Raw genomic sequence first — 14,140 nt, forward strand, 5'->3', positions numbered from 1 at the left:
GCATTCAGTGAACACACATTGGAACAAGCTAATGAGTGTCCCCATTAACTCTCAGCAGACTGAAGGGGTTTCAGGGTACTGTGATCATTTTGGCACTCTCTAATGTTGTACAATTTTAAACAAATGTACCAGTGTTCACACTGGATCACATGACTTTTAAGGGAGAATATAATTCTGGATCATATTTAAGAGCAAGTGGAGTAAAGAAGTAAAGAAAACAGCTAAAAGACTTCTAAATTATCATTTACAGTATATACACAGATTCACAGTCATTTCAAAGTGATTGATATTTTATGTGTGTCACCCCACACTCTGCTACAATAATATGAATAGCGAATCTGATCTGATTGACTTTGAGAAACACTGTCTACCATCCTACACCCTCTTCAGCAAGCAGGAACAACAAGGCCCCTAGGTAAAGGGCGAAACCTGTGCTCACAGAAGTAGGGTTACAATGTTGCCAGCAGTGTTTATTTAAATCTCAGTGAGCAAATGCATACTCATGATTGGAGGAGAGTATTATCAGAGTTCAGTAGAGAGTCTGTGTGAGATAGATGCCCTTGGTAGTAGTCTCAGTTATGTTCTTCTGATACGTCGTTATGCCATGCCAATAAGATGCCAACAGGTTCACATCATTTGTACAAAAGACATATTAATAAATAATGTTGTGTCATGACAGTCTGAAAGTATTGGTCTTTTGTCGAACAGAATACTGCAACAGAGGAGGTGAAATTAAGGTAAATGTTGGCACATAGATAATAGGCTATGTAGTTTACTTTGTTTTGGACTCTCCAGCTTGAATTTGATCTTTCACTGTGTCCCCAACAGGTTTGATGTCCAAAATTTCTATTCAAATGAACTTACTTTGCAGCAGATTTTTCCCATTTAAAATGCTGGTGTGACTGTTTTTTTATGTTCATCCAGTTTAGCTGCAGATAAACTGGGGTTCAGCGTTCAAGTCACAAGCAAGTCTCAAGTCTTTTATTAGTGTATAATCACCTGAAAATCAGAACTGTTGCATTTTCGTTACCTTAGAATGAGTCGTTTATATTCACATAGGGTGCAGGTCCTCTTCTATGGAGCCTAGAGTGGACAAATCAAACACTGGCTCTAGATAGGGCCATTTCTGTGTTTGTATCAGCCACCAGATCTCCTACACACTTGGCACACGGGAGAAGTTTCAGTCTTGCAACCTTACTGCTATGCCAATCAATTGTACACACTGAACCTTTGGCCTTTAACTCAAGCAAGTCCCGAGTTATCGTGGCGAGAATTAGGCAAGTCAACTTAAGTCCCTGCTGTACGTCAAGTTAGTCATATGAAATTCTGATGATCTACCCCAGTTTCCCTATTTCCACATTTAAATCAGTTAGACAGTGGACATGAAAATGTATTTATTTTTATTTTCAACACTGAAGAAAACTGTTGCAGGAGCAGCTTGGAAGCAGCTTGGCTGCTGCTTAGCTGTGGAACATCTAGAGATTAGGAGTCTTGCCTACTTTTTATTTTGTAGTGACAGATGAAGTTGGATGTTGTGGTGATCATGTCACTGATTTCTGAGCTGCAGACATTGTATTCCACTCTCCTCTTTTTCACTACCATCATCAGCAATCTTGTCCTTGATACTAAATTTTATTATTGTTGGACAAGACCAGTCAATGAAAGCTGCCTCCTGCATTGGCCTCTGCTGGTTTGCTGCGTCCTCGTAGGTTGCCATGTTCGCATGTATTGCACTAGAAATCACCCAGTCATGTTTCAAAACAAAATGTGACTTATGTATATCCCAATTTAAATATTTAATAAAAAAGTCCTTTTGAGTCATCTGTTTTAGTCTTCAAGTCTCAAGTTATGAACACCAAGTCAAGTGTATTAACAATGTGAGTTTAGCAAGTCTCAAGTCCTTATTTGCCACTTGAGTCTGAGTCAAGTCATGTGAAACCAGTAACCCACCTCTGTGCTTATTGTAACATACCAGTCAGTTTTAACTTAACATGCAGCTGCATTTAAAAACTCTTCAAGTTCTGGTTTGGTTAAACCAGTTTCTAACTGTAGTTAAGCTAGTCAGAGGGAAAGGCACACAGCAACAGAATCTCCATTAATATTTGTATTATTTAATTTTGTGTCAACAAAACATGAACAAAGGCAAAGTTTTGCTTTAATGTTGAACTTAGACTTTTATTTGGGAAGTTTTATTTGGTTAAACAATATTTAACAATAGCAACAAACGCTACAATATAATACTGATTAAAGTACACTACAAGCTGATAAATATGGACATAATTTCAGTAAAAATACATAAAAGAAACAGAGCATACAGTACAGCAGTGAAGACTGTAAAGTTCAAGCTGTCTGCACCCTGAAACTCCTGCTCTACCTTCATCTGGTTTTCTGATAAAACACCACAGATAAGAGCTGAAGCTCTGTAATATACGACAGTAACCCTCCACAGCACACAATAAGTCAGAAAACACCCCAGCTTGTGCCTCTGATGTAATCACTAAATTCACATTTATGACTTCAGTTTCAATGAAAAAAAAGTAATATTAAGCACAATGATGATTAGATGAGAGGCTGCGGCCAGGGCTTACTCTTGACAAATTGGTATGCTGAGAAAGGCCTCCATCCCCACACTGATGCACATGTAAACAGAGGCAGGAATGATGGAGTAGAGATGTTGTTGCAGGGCAGCTCCCTCCTACTGGAAACCAGCTGCTCAGGTCAGGGATCAGACTGGGCAGGAGCACTGCAGTGACACGGTAATGACAGCAGCTACCTGTAAAACACAAGCAGAGCAGACAACAGGCATCAATCACCCAGCAGACACCGCAGCCTCACGCTTAGCAATCTGCCCTGTCAGCCGTCACAAAGCACATGGAGGATGCAGAGCTCTTACAGGAGCAGCTGCCTTGGGCTTGTTATTCCCTTTCATTTGTGAATTATTAATTGGCAAGAAACCAATTTGTTCTTTTATTCTAAAAGTGTCACAGGTTGTGGGAAGTAATTTATGATTGGTGGTCAGCAGCAGAGTTTTAATTAAGTCCAGGCCAGAGTTCACAGTGCTGGAGATGGAAGTGGTTCATTAATCACCAACTAGCAGACTAGGCCGGTACATGAAAGGCCAAAGCGCATCACTTTTATCTGAATTACAGTTAATAGTTGGCCAACAGGAAACATGTAAGTGAATTAAGCCCTATGAGAGAAGAGGATTCTGAGGATCATGTTGGCTTTTGATGAACAGACACAGGTTGAATCTGATCAAAATATGGATTTGGAATCAACTTAGGGGCACCCCAATCTGTGTATTAATTAATATGGCATCAGCAAACAGATATAAAACACTGGCTGATGTGTATTTTTCAAGTAAAGGTCAACATCAGCCCTATTGTTTTGACCCTAACCTTCTCATAAGGAAAGAATGTAAAATTGGCTGTATTTGAAATGTTTTAGGTCAGTTTTCAAGTTGGCGGATGAAGTCAACATGCAAACATTACCATCATACCTTCAGTGTGTGAAAGTCAACCAGCAATCAGTAGTTAACCAGCAAAACATGGACAAAAAAACATCACCAGGACTTGATTACAATTGAAAGTACTAGAAATGGCAATATTTAGCATTGGTATGACAGCACGTCATTGGTACTGGCCAATATTGGCACAAAAGTGAACTCGAAATGGGCCAACATGCTTTTTCTTATTTTTCTTATGCATTAAAAAGAATTCTATTTCATATCTCCATCTGCTGGTGGGCCATTTTTATAGGAGTATGAATGCATAATATGATGTTAATTCCACTACAGAAGAGACTTGATGATCACTAAAATTAGGCGAGGAAAAAAGTGGATATCGGGATATTAGTATCGGCCAAATTAGTTGCTATATGTTGGTATACCGGATATTGGCAAAAAATCCAATATTGTGCATCTCTACATACATATTGTTAATTTGTTAATTATAGATAGCTTTTATACTATTCATATATATATATATATATATATATATATATATATAATATATATAATATATATATATTTCAGGCCAGTTAAAAACAACAAGCAAGAACACTTGTGGCGTATGCTTATTCATCATAGTACAGTATGTTCTCGGGTGTGCCAGTTAGTAGCTTGGCAGTAAAACCAAAGGGAATACTGGTAAACGGAACACAAGAAAAGAGGAAGCAACAAGTCAGTGAACTGACTCAGTAATGTCAGTTAAAAAAAAAACAACAACCAAAAAAACCCCCCAAAAAACTATTTGTGTGAGACTTTCTCGCTCTTTATACTAAGCAGTTGTTCAGCTTGACAGCAAATGATGCGACCCAGTGTGTCGATAACAGATGCTAAAGGGTGCCTTGGTGTGTCAGTAACTGACGCTGAGGGCCAGTGACCAAGCGTCTGTATTGGAACTGGGAGCAAGTAATAATCTCCAGGGCTGACAAATGAGGCCAGCGTGGAAATACCAGAAACTGCAATTCCTTGAATGGCCAGTTGAGGCTGACTTCAAGAGTGAGGCAGTACCCAGGGAACCTCATGGTGAATTGTCCAGCTTTACAGAAGAGCCTGCAAAAAAAAAAAATTCATGGCACATGTACAGGGGGTAGATTTTTTACTCACCTGTTTCAATGTTATTAAGGCTTACAATTATGCATAATTAAGGGCATGACCGCTGTGAGTGACAGGTGGGTGCTTTCCATTTATGAGTCACTACCAAGACAACAATATTGGTTAGGTAATGTGACCGTGGCATAACCCCAGATTCACAGAGTATAGGTGTAGCCATAGCTGTTGGTATTTCATGTTTTCAGTCCATGAAAGTTAAATGTAGACCTAACATTTTGGTCACCAAAAAAAGTCTTGTTCAGCATTACGAAAAGACCCTCTAATGTTCACTTTCTTTTCTTTTCTTTCTTTTTTTAAGTTCACGTTTTAAAGTTAATTTTGTTTTAATGGTTTTAAGCCTGTATTTCGCTAGCTAAATGCACTGTGCTAACTAAGCAAGCAGCTAGCATTAGGGTTATCTCCACCCTCTCGTCCAATTATGGTCACCTCTGGCCAAAAACCCAAGATAGTGACTGTCAAAATGCCAAACTCAAGGCTTCAAAAGGAGAGTCCTCAGACAAAAGGGCGACGCACAGGGTCTACGTCCGTTACTTTATACAGTTTGCGGTTGGGAATGGGGATGGGTTGCTCAAGTCTCCATGTTTTTTGTTTTTAATCAAATGGACTTGTTACAGATGTTATGGTGGTTTGACAGTCACTCTTTTATGTGGATGCCAGTAATATTATAAATAAAATAATAAAAGCTTAACAATTCAGTTCAAATTCCAAAGAACATATTTAGATGTCCCAAGGTACTATAAATTTGACATTCGCCAGTCATTTGGAAGGTTGTGATTGGATGAATGGATGATTATGGATGTGGATACACACTTCCCCTAATTCAGCCTGACATGTTTGTTATCTTTGGAAAACTTTGGGATCTGATACAGTGAAACAGCAGCTGACAGTCTACCAAAGACACATGGATGATTAGATAGATTCGAGGGTCATTGCCAAACAGCCACAGAGATGAACTGTACCGTCCAATAAACCTAAAACTTTGTCTGATACTTTTTACACATTCGACCAGCCTATAACCTCCAGCCAGACCCTTCCAAATAATCATTAAATGAGCCGTATGCAGCAAGGTCTCGTCTTTTATCTCTGCTGCTGAGGGCTGCAACTGACTGACCACACACACAAACACGCAATCCATTTAGACAGAATTAGAGGGAACGAGACAGCAAGAGAGATACAGCAAAAACAGACACCCAGACACACTCAAGAACAAATTTTATTTCTTTTCATATAATATATTTTTTATGTCGCGGTTATTTCCATTTTTATTGAATTTTATTTAGAGACTCTGGCAATACTAGTAAAGAAGATTAAATTGAATAGCACTAAGTGAGGAAAGAAAATTAATTTGTGTTTCCTAAAGTTTTCTGATGGACTCGAGGGCTTCCAAAGCCTGAACGATAAAGAAAAGATTAAAATTGTATTAGGTGAGCAGAGCCGGAGTTGACATTGTGTTTCACTTCACATATTTCAGCCAGGAAAATAGCAACAAAATTTGGAATATCAAACAAGACAGATACTGCTGAAGACTGCTCCTACACAAACGGACATATGCTAATAATGCAATTGAACAAACCAACAGACAGGTAGATCAAATCAAAAATGCCCATCATTCACTTGATCGGCAGCTATCATTGACAGAGACGGTTAGGGAGATTTAAGAAATGAAAACCCACCATCATAGTGAGAGGGGATCACTGAGAATGACGCAGTAAAAGGCGAGCATGAGGAGAGAAGAATGAAGTGGGATGGGCAGAATAGAGAGAGCTGTAGAAAGAGAAAGAGTGATGAGAGTGATGAGAGGACTATGAAGTTTGACAGGAGAATGAACATGACTACACTGCAGAGCCCGTCCATGAAAAGACCTGAGGCGTCCGTCAGATTGGTGATTTTGTGCCCATCTGCACAATGTTCCAATCCTGACCGACTGGAAGGATGCCAGTTTAGAAGGAGAGGAGGTGGATAGAGCAGATTTATGTCAAGGTAGAACTGAGTGTGTCTGTGTGTGTGTTTAGAGAGATGTGTGCAGGGAGAGAGAGGGAGAGAGAGATGTAAAGATAGTTCTTTGTAGAGATCAGAAGCCAGGGAGTGACTGTGTCTGCTTGGCTCACACAGTCAGAGAGTGTTGCCAGCCATGGCCACATCAAAGCTCCGCCTGCCCGCCACCACAGAGAGCATCCCCCTTTGCTTCCGGAAGACACACACAAACACACCCACACATTTGTATGACTACATTCATTCTTCAGCCCATAATCCTGCTGTCAACCTTCACCACTTCTTGCTCTTTGTCTTCTCATGAAATAGTTTTTTCAATGTTCAACAAAAAAAGAGAAAACACAAAGACCATTAGGACATAGAATACTGAAAACCCCCAAACAAGAACCAATAATTATAGTAATAATAATAATGATAATTAAAGCTGCAAGCAGCAATGATTAGGCCCTACCACCGTCACGCCCACCAGGGGTACTAGTAGGACACTTGCTGACGTGGCTTTTCATTTCTGTGAAAGTCAGACACAGCACACAGGAGTGATATGGTATATCCTTCTAGAGTGTGGGCACTAGAATGCCTTATTTCACATTCTATACCACTTACTTTGTCCACTATGTGGCGCTGGAGAAAACACTAATCACATATTGTGTTGCCATATATCAATTGTTGACCACACCATGTAAATTTCACGTAAATCAAAGGATAACTGTCTGACAAATCTACTCCCTGTTCCCAGCAGGTGGCGCAATCATTATGATACCCATTTTTCACGTTGATGTCAGACCTGGAGCCTTATAAAACAAGTGAAAATTGGGGCAGATTGGACAAGGTACATGGAAGTTACAACAACTTCCTGTTTCATGGCGAATAAGGCATCACCATGGCAATATTGTTCCATGTTAACTCACAATCATCACAAGTAAGCATCATTAAGGTCTTCAACTATGCTGAACAAATCTGAGGTGGATCTGGTCACCCCACTGAGAGGAGTATGTCAAAGTATGAAACAATGAAACATGTAATTTCCTGTTGCCAGTAGGTGGCGCTACAAGTATAAATAATTACCAACATGTACATGTGCTCAGGGTAGGACTGTCATCAAGCATGCAAAGTTTGGGGCAGATGTATGCTCAGGTTACAAGGACTTCCTTGTTTATGGTGAAACATGCAAAAAAAAGTGACAGCTGCTCAGGCCCGAGTAATAATGATAACAATAGCAGTAGTTACAGCCAGATGTGGTTTGTATGTAATTATTCAGTTATTTTTGTTACCCCCATATTTATTACTCTTAAAGTAAAAATGAAATGGCATTTCAAGATAAACTGGCTTAAGTATCTTGACGGTCTGGGTGAAACAGGATAGGCAGGTGGAATATAACATTTAGAGGAATTTTATTTCAAGAGTGGGCTTGTCATAATGATCATAGTCTTGCCACCAGAAAATCAGAGATCTCCGCCTTCTGATAGTCTGGGGACACTCCTTTCTAAAGTGTGCTTAACACACCAGAGAAAACGGCCGGCAACAAAGCAACACCTCTTGCATTTTTGAAAAGGACACGCCCTCCCGGAACTTTGCGCTCCCCCTTTTCTCGTCTGCAAGGACACAAACACACAGAGAGCTTGAAAATGGATGCCGAGAGATTTAACTCCATTTTTTCAAACGTGTGCTCAGTCCACAAGACTGTGGAAATGAAGGACTTACAGCGACTTGAGCCATTTTGTACCGCTGCACGTGTTTCTAGTCGGACTATGTTTACGAGCACAAGAGTTCAGCGAGCCACCGAAGGACCGCCCTGCAGATTTACTATTGGTTCTGCAACGTGGGGAGTTTTTTTAAACTCTGAAATTGTATCTGCCCATCTAAACACAAAATAAGGGAGAAAGTCATCAGTCTTTAGTTAAACAAAGCCTCTAAAGACTGTCTTGTGAGTCTATAATGGTCACTGTGGCCCCAATTTTGTAATGCCAACAGGTTAGTGTCCACCAGGGAGAGAGAGACGAAGTCCATTGTATGCTCCATGTAAAGTTAGTGGCTGAAGCAGTTCACCGTAAATTGCACCGTGCATAAGCTGGATAGACAGATGTATTTAATAATCACAGAATACACATAAGAGCTGTCACAGATACCATTTTCCTTAAAGTGAATAAATTTGAGCCAAAAGGCCTGCAACCACTGTAGTTTGGATAAACAAAGACACATGAAGTAGCATGCTGCTGCTGGCTAACATTATCCTAGCTCTGTGTGGCTAAAAGTTGCAGATTTATTGATGGGTGGAAGTCATGATATTATTAGTTGAATTTGGTTGGTACTAGCTTACATAAGCACTCATTCTGTTTTACATGAAAAAAACATGATTGGATTTTGATTTACAAATATGAGGAAAATTATTCCTCATGTATGTTTTTGGCATATATCGTTGGATAAATGCACAACATGGCCAGGAATGTGATCTCAAAAGGTTAAAAATACATTTTTCATTGCATCTTGACTTTACCATTCCTACTGCAGGTGTAATGCTGTTGAGGACGAGTCCCTACAAATTGTTTAACAACCTTCTGACACATATGCCTCTCCAATGCCAAAATGGACCAAAGTTTTTCATACTATGCTAAAACATCAGAGGGCTCTAGGAATGCATCTGTACTTATGTTCATAATTGAATTCTAGTCCCAGTACAACATGATGTGGATTAATTAGGACCCAAAACGTTCTCCCCAAGATGTTTTATTATTGATTGTAGGGATGTTCAGAAACATTTGATTAGTCCTTTGAGATGAACCTTTCAGTAGTATCTTTTCCAAATGACTAATGTATGAACCACCCTTTTATATTGGTATGGATTGGATATAACTCCTACATTTCTAAGCAGTGAAAAAAATGTGTTTGAGGAAGGTAGAATTCAGTCCTTAGTTGTGAAAAGGATCTTTGTTCATCCATGTTTGAAACCCACCTCTAAACAACATTGTAACATTGCAACACCAGGATTACATGCAATAGGTGCCAAAACAGTCTGCATAATTCCGAAGTGCCTATGTACCTGATTCCAAATTTTAAGATATTTCAAAGAATAAAATTTCCTTCATCCCCTGTAGTGAAACAGCATTTTTTTTTTTTTAAAATAAACCGCAATTCCAAAAGAACAGGCTCACACTAAGTAGTCTCCAAATTAAGGAATTTAGAATTCAGGTCGTTTTTATCCACTTCGTAATGTATCTCATTTGTGAGGCAGAGTGATAATACCTTATATTGTGAAGTGCTAGTCCCCTGTTGTCCAGAGGTAAATGCAATTTGTCCACTTTAAGTCTGGGGTGCTTACATTTCCACACACATTTACAAAGTACTATGTAATGATTTAAAAAACTTAACTGGAACATAATAAGGCATTATCTGCATTGGAAATAATGGCCTTGGTAAAACATTTATCTTTATAATCTCAACCCATCCTATTAGTGATACTGATAATGTGTTCCATCTTTGAAGATCTCCTCTAACAATTTTTCATATCATGAAAAGTAAGAGAAACAACAATGTTTAGATACCTGAACCTATCAGGACACAACGGAAAAGGTAATACATGTCAATAATTGATTGCTTCCTAAATTTCCAATCTGTAATGCCATGGATTCCCCATTATTGATCTTACATCCAGAGAACACTCCAAACTTATTAATTATCTAAATACCTGGATTTGGGGCATGGGATTACTCAAAAATAAGAGAACATCATCCGCATACAGAGAAATCTTATGAATTTTGGTTTGAATCCTTGAATCCTATGAATCCTTGGTTTGGATACCAGTAACTGAAGCCCTTAAACCTTACTATCTAACAAGTAAAACTGAAATTTATCTACGCTCTCTTCAAAGCAAGATGTGCATACTAATGTTTTTTGTTTTTTTTTCCAGCAAAAATGTATGTTTTGCAAGTACTGAACAAACGACTGAATAAATGAAAAACCAATACTGCAGGAGATGTGTTAGAGTATGTAAATGGGGGTTTGGATATAGTTTTGCTGTTGTTAAATATGGTCCTCAATCAACCAATCAGTAAATCAATATTTGTTTTCTGTGGAAACATGCGAGAAAAAAAAGTTTTCTTCTTGAATTCAAGGTAACAGGGCATGACTAATTGATTTACAAAGGGTCATTTTGTGGGTGAAGTGTTCCTTTAATCCTTCTTTATTACAGCTTAGTTTTGGGCATCATTTCTATCAGTTATACACCACTGAGCAACTTTCATAGGACTCCACCTCCAATGTTGCATCCAGTTCTCTTTATACATCCATGGATCAAACATATTGTTTCCTGTTCATATCATTCTAAAACCCACGATACTTATGGTGTTTGCTATCATGTTTAGTTTCAACCCAGCTGAAGTTATCTTTGGTCATTTTATTCATCATGTACCTTGGTGAGGAAGTTGGATGAGGACACGTTTGCTCGACTCATACTGAAGTAACCTTCAATTAGCTAGCCATTGTTGCCTTTAATGTGCATTGATTCTTAGCGATGGCTTTCTATTATAAACATTTTTGCAAAAGACTTTCCATAAGTCGTGGCTCCTCTTACAACTTTGTGTGGTACAAACAGCCATTTGTCTAGACAACCAATTGTAGGCATGTCTTTGAATGTGCCAGAGCTCTTTTGTTGAGTTCTGCTTGTGCTGTTCCAGATTTTCCCCAGCTGTTTAAAGTATAAGTGGATGCAAGTGACACAGGAGCTGGAGCAGTCCTCCTCCATTAAGATGTGCAGGGACTGATATGTTGTTGTGAAGTTAAGGTTGGAAAGATAATGATTTTGCTGTTAGACTCAGTTAATCAGTTAACTATTTAAAGTTACTGCTACCTTTATTTTTATAATAGAAAAATGTCTGTGCACAGCTGAAGTCAAGGTGCTGGTACTGTGGCAAAAGTACAACCGTGTAAAGAAAAAAAACACAAAACGTGTTGCTCCATTAAATTCTTGATCCTCTTTCTAAGTCCTGTATTGTGTGTGGTATGTAGCCACAACATATGTGACCTTTATTTTTATATTAACTACCCTCAACTTATTGCTAGAAAGCCCTGAGGAGAGATGCCAAGCTAGAACAAACTTGTAATAAACTGTATTTTCCTTTCAACCAAAGACAGGCACGAGGGTTGGTCAAACACTGTTAATAGACTTCAGACTTGTGAAATGTGTTTTAGTGAATTTAGAATTGACTCTGACTCATAGAAAACGGTCTATAAACAAAACAAAAGCCCTCCAAAGATTGCCAAGTTGATTTTACAACTCTCCCTATCCTCTGATGAATCATAACGAGCAACTGCCGGGCACAGGTGTGTGACATCCCATGAATCAACAGACATAGCAGGCTGTGTCAGTCTAACATTGCTGCCACTGGATTCTTAGTGAGAGGAACTGAAAGACCTTTTTTTTTTAACTCAAACATGATTTTTTTTCGAACCATAGCCAAATGGATCTTGTGCCAAAACTGAAACACGTTGATACAGAAAATTACAGCATATTAGCTACATAGTAATGTACAAATGTAACATATCCATAGTTTGCAGAAATGTTCAATGCCAAAAAAAAATTGTGGTGATTGTGTTGTGCGCTGCATAGAAGTCATATGGAGGAAGTCTTGGTGGGTTGTTTGGAACAAAGCTCAGGACTTGGACACCAGAGGCAAACATTTGCATTTTACATATATATATATATATATATATATATATATATTTTGTCAGGCTACTATACATAGTTAATGTTACTGAAAGATGGTGGTTTTGCTTAAATATTATTATTGGTTATTGGTTCAATTCGGTGTTTACTCACTCCAGTATTTAGCCAAGACCACAACCTAACCTTAACTTTTCAATTGCTTTCAGTTGCCTTAATATAACCATAAATATCTTTATCATGTTTTCGTTACCAGGAGAGGATATTAAAGGAGATTAGATTTATCACTGAATTTTCTCTTTACGTTGAAAAAAAGGGCTCCTGCAAAAACATGTTCGTATTCTGATTCTACACTTTTTTTCTACACTACGCTTTTTTTCTGTGAAGTTTGACTGTACAAGTGCCCCAAGTCAGATCCACCAAACTGAGCAAACTTGCTGTATACTGTGTATGTCAGCCTAATGAATGTCAACTCTTCATAAGCATTCATAAGATTTGATCAAATGACATATTGGTTCTGCTCTGTTTGTGGGCTTTTTATGCATAAAACCATGTTTCCAAAGAGTAAAAAGAAGATTTTCAGACAGAATTTCACATGAAACTTCAAGCCCTGCTGTCAGAAATCAGCAGACAAAAACATAACAAATGCTGGTATTAGGAGATGTGAAACAATTAGAAAATATTAATACACCTGTCAGCAACGTGTCATCAAAGCAGAAGACCATGACAGAAGGAAAGTGAGAGAATTTTCCTAACTGCTGGACTGTAGCCTTTAAGTTTCTTTGCCAAAATAGGCCTATACCAATAAAGTCTTCAAAGACAAACACCACCTAAATTAAACATTCCAATACGCTACTTCCATGGCCTAGGAAAAGTTCAATCAATATTTGTGAACATGAGCTACTCTCTCTGAAAGCCAGAAAACAGAGACGTCTGAAAGTTGTGATGTTATCAAGTATAAAGTCTGAAGCTGCTCCACAGACAATTAATGGGACAAGGATTTTGAGGACTCATAATGTTTTGTTTTCTTTTTTATACCTAAATTACTTTTATTCTACAGTACCAGAAAATGTACCTATATAGACCACATCACAATGTTCATTCATTGTAGCTCCTGGGTTGAAAACACCTGTGTCACTTACATACAATTTAATGGCAATGAGCAAACGGGGGCAAGAAAAAGCTTAAATATAAGAGAAAGTGATCAAGTCTTGTTGTGTAGTCTGGTGCCAGTTAACAATATAGAGTGGCGTTGTTGGCGTTGCATTAGTGAGGCTAACAATAGGCTATGTCACATTATTGTGGAGCATTGAGACTAACGAGTACACAGTAACTTTACTTGCCCAAACCTAACCTCCATAACTTTACGTTAATCACTTTACTTTACTTTACAAAAAGGATGCAATGTCATGTGTGTATGTACATTTTCCTGGAATATCATAGAAGCCGTTGTATGAGGATACGTTTTCGATGGTTTCAGACTTAATACTTGAGAATGTAACAAATTTGAGTTATAACAGTATAGTTTTTGGATTTGGGAGAGAGTTGTTCCTATTTACTGATATTTTTAGACTGTTTCAGACCATAGGAATACCATGTAGGAATTTTGAAAATGGGCGTAGTTCCCCTTTAAATTACATAAATAAAAAATGCTATAGGACCTTTTTAATGAATTGGCAAATCATGATGAGAACCATATGCTGAACTGCATAATATTTTGCATTAAGTTTATTTTATTTATGTATTTATATCTTAACTGATTTCTCTAACGAAGGCTATTTACTGCAAATTGATTCGAATTAAGGCATTATTATTCCTGAGTCACACAGGTGTTGCGCATCATCATCCAAAAACTGCCTCCATTTCACCAGGTTTAA

General features: G+C 38.2%; 1 protein-coding gene across 2 annotated transcripts in view; it reads right to left on the reverse strand.

The window, feature by feature from the left end:
• Positions 1-2,179: 2,179 nt before the first annotated feature.
• tsnare1 (T-SNARE Domain Containing 1) overlaps positions 2,180-14,140 on the reverse strand; it is a 311,127-nt gene continuing 299,166 nt past the window's right edge. For both annotated transcript variants that reach the window (XM_049584042.1, XM_049584041.1), the window contains one exon: positions 2,180-2,773. The gene's annotated coding sequence lies outside the window, so the exon portion shown is untranslated. The remainder of the gene's footprint in view (positions 2,774-14,140) is intronic.

This window comes from Epinephelus fuscoguttatus, linkage group LG8, assembly GCF_011397635.1.
Source record: "Epinephelus fuscoguttatus linkage group LG8, E.fuscoguttatus.final_Chr_v1".
NCBI lineage: Eukaryota > Metazoa > Chordata > Actinopteri > Perciformes > Serranidae > Epinephelus > Epinephelus fuscoguttatus.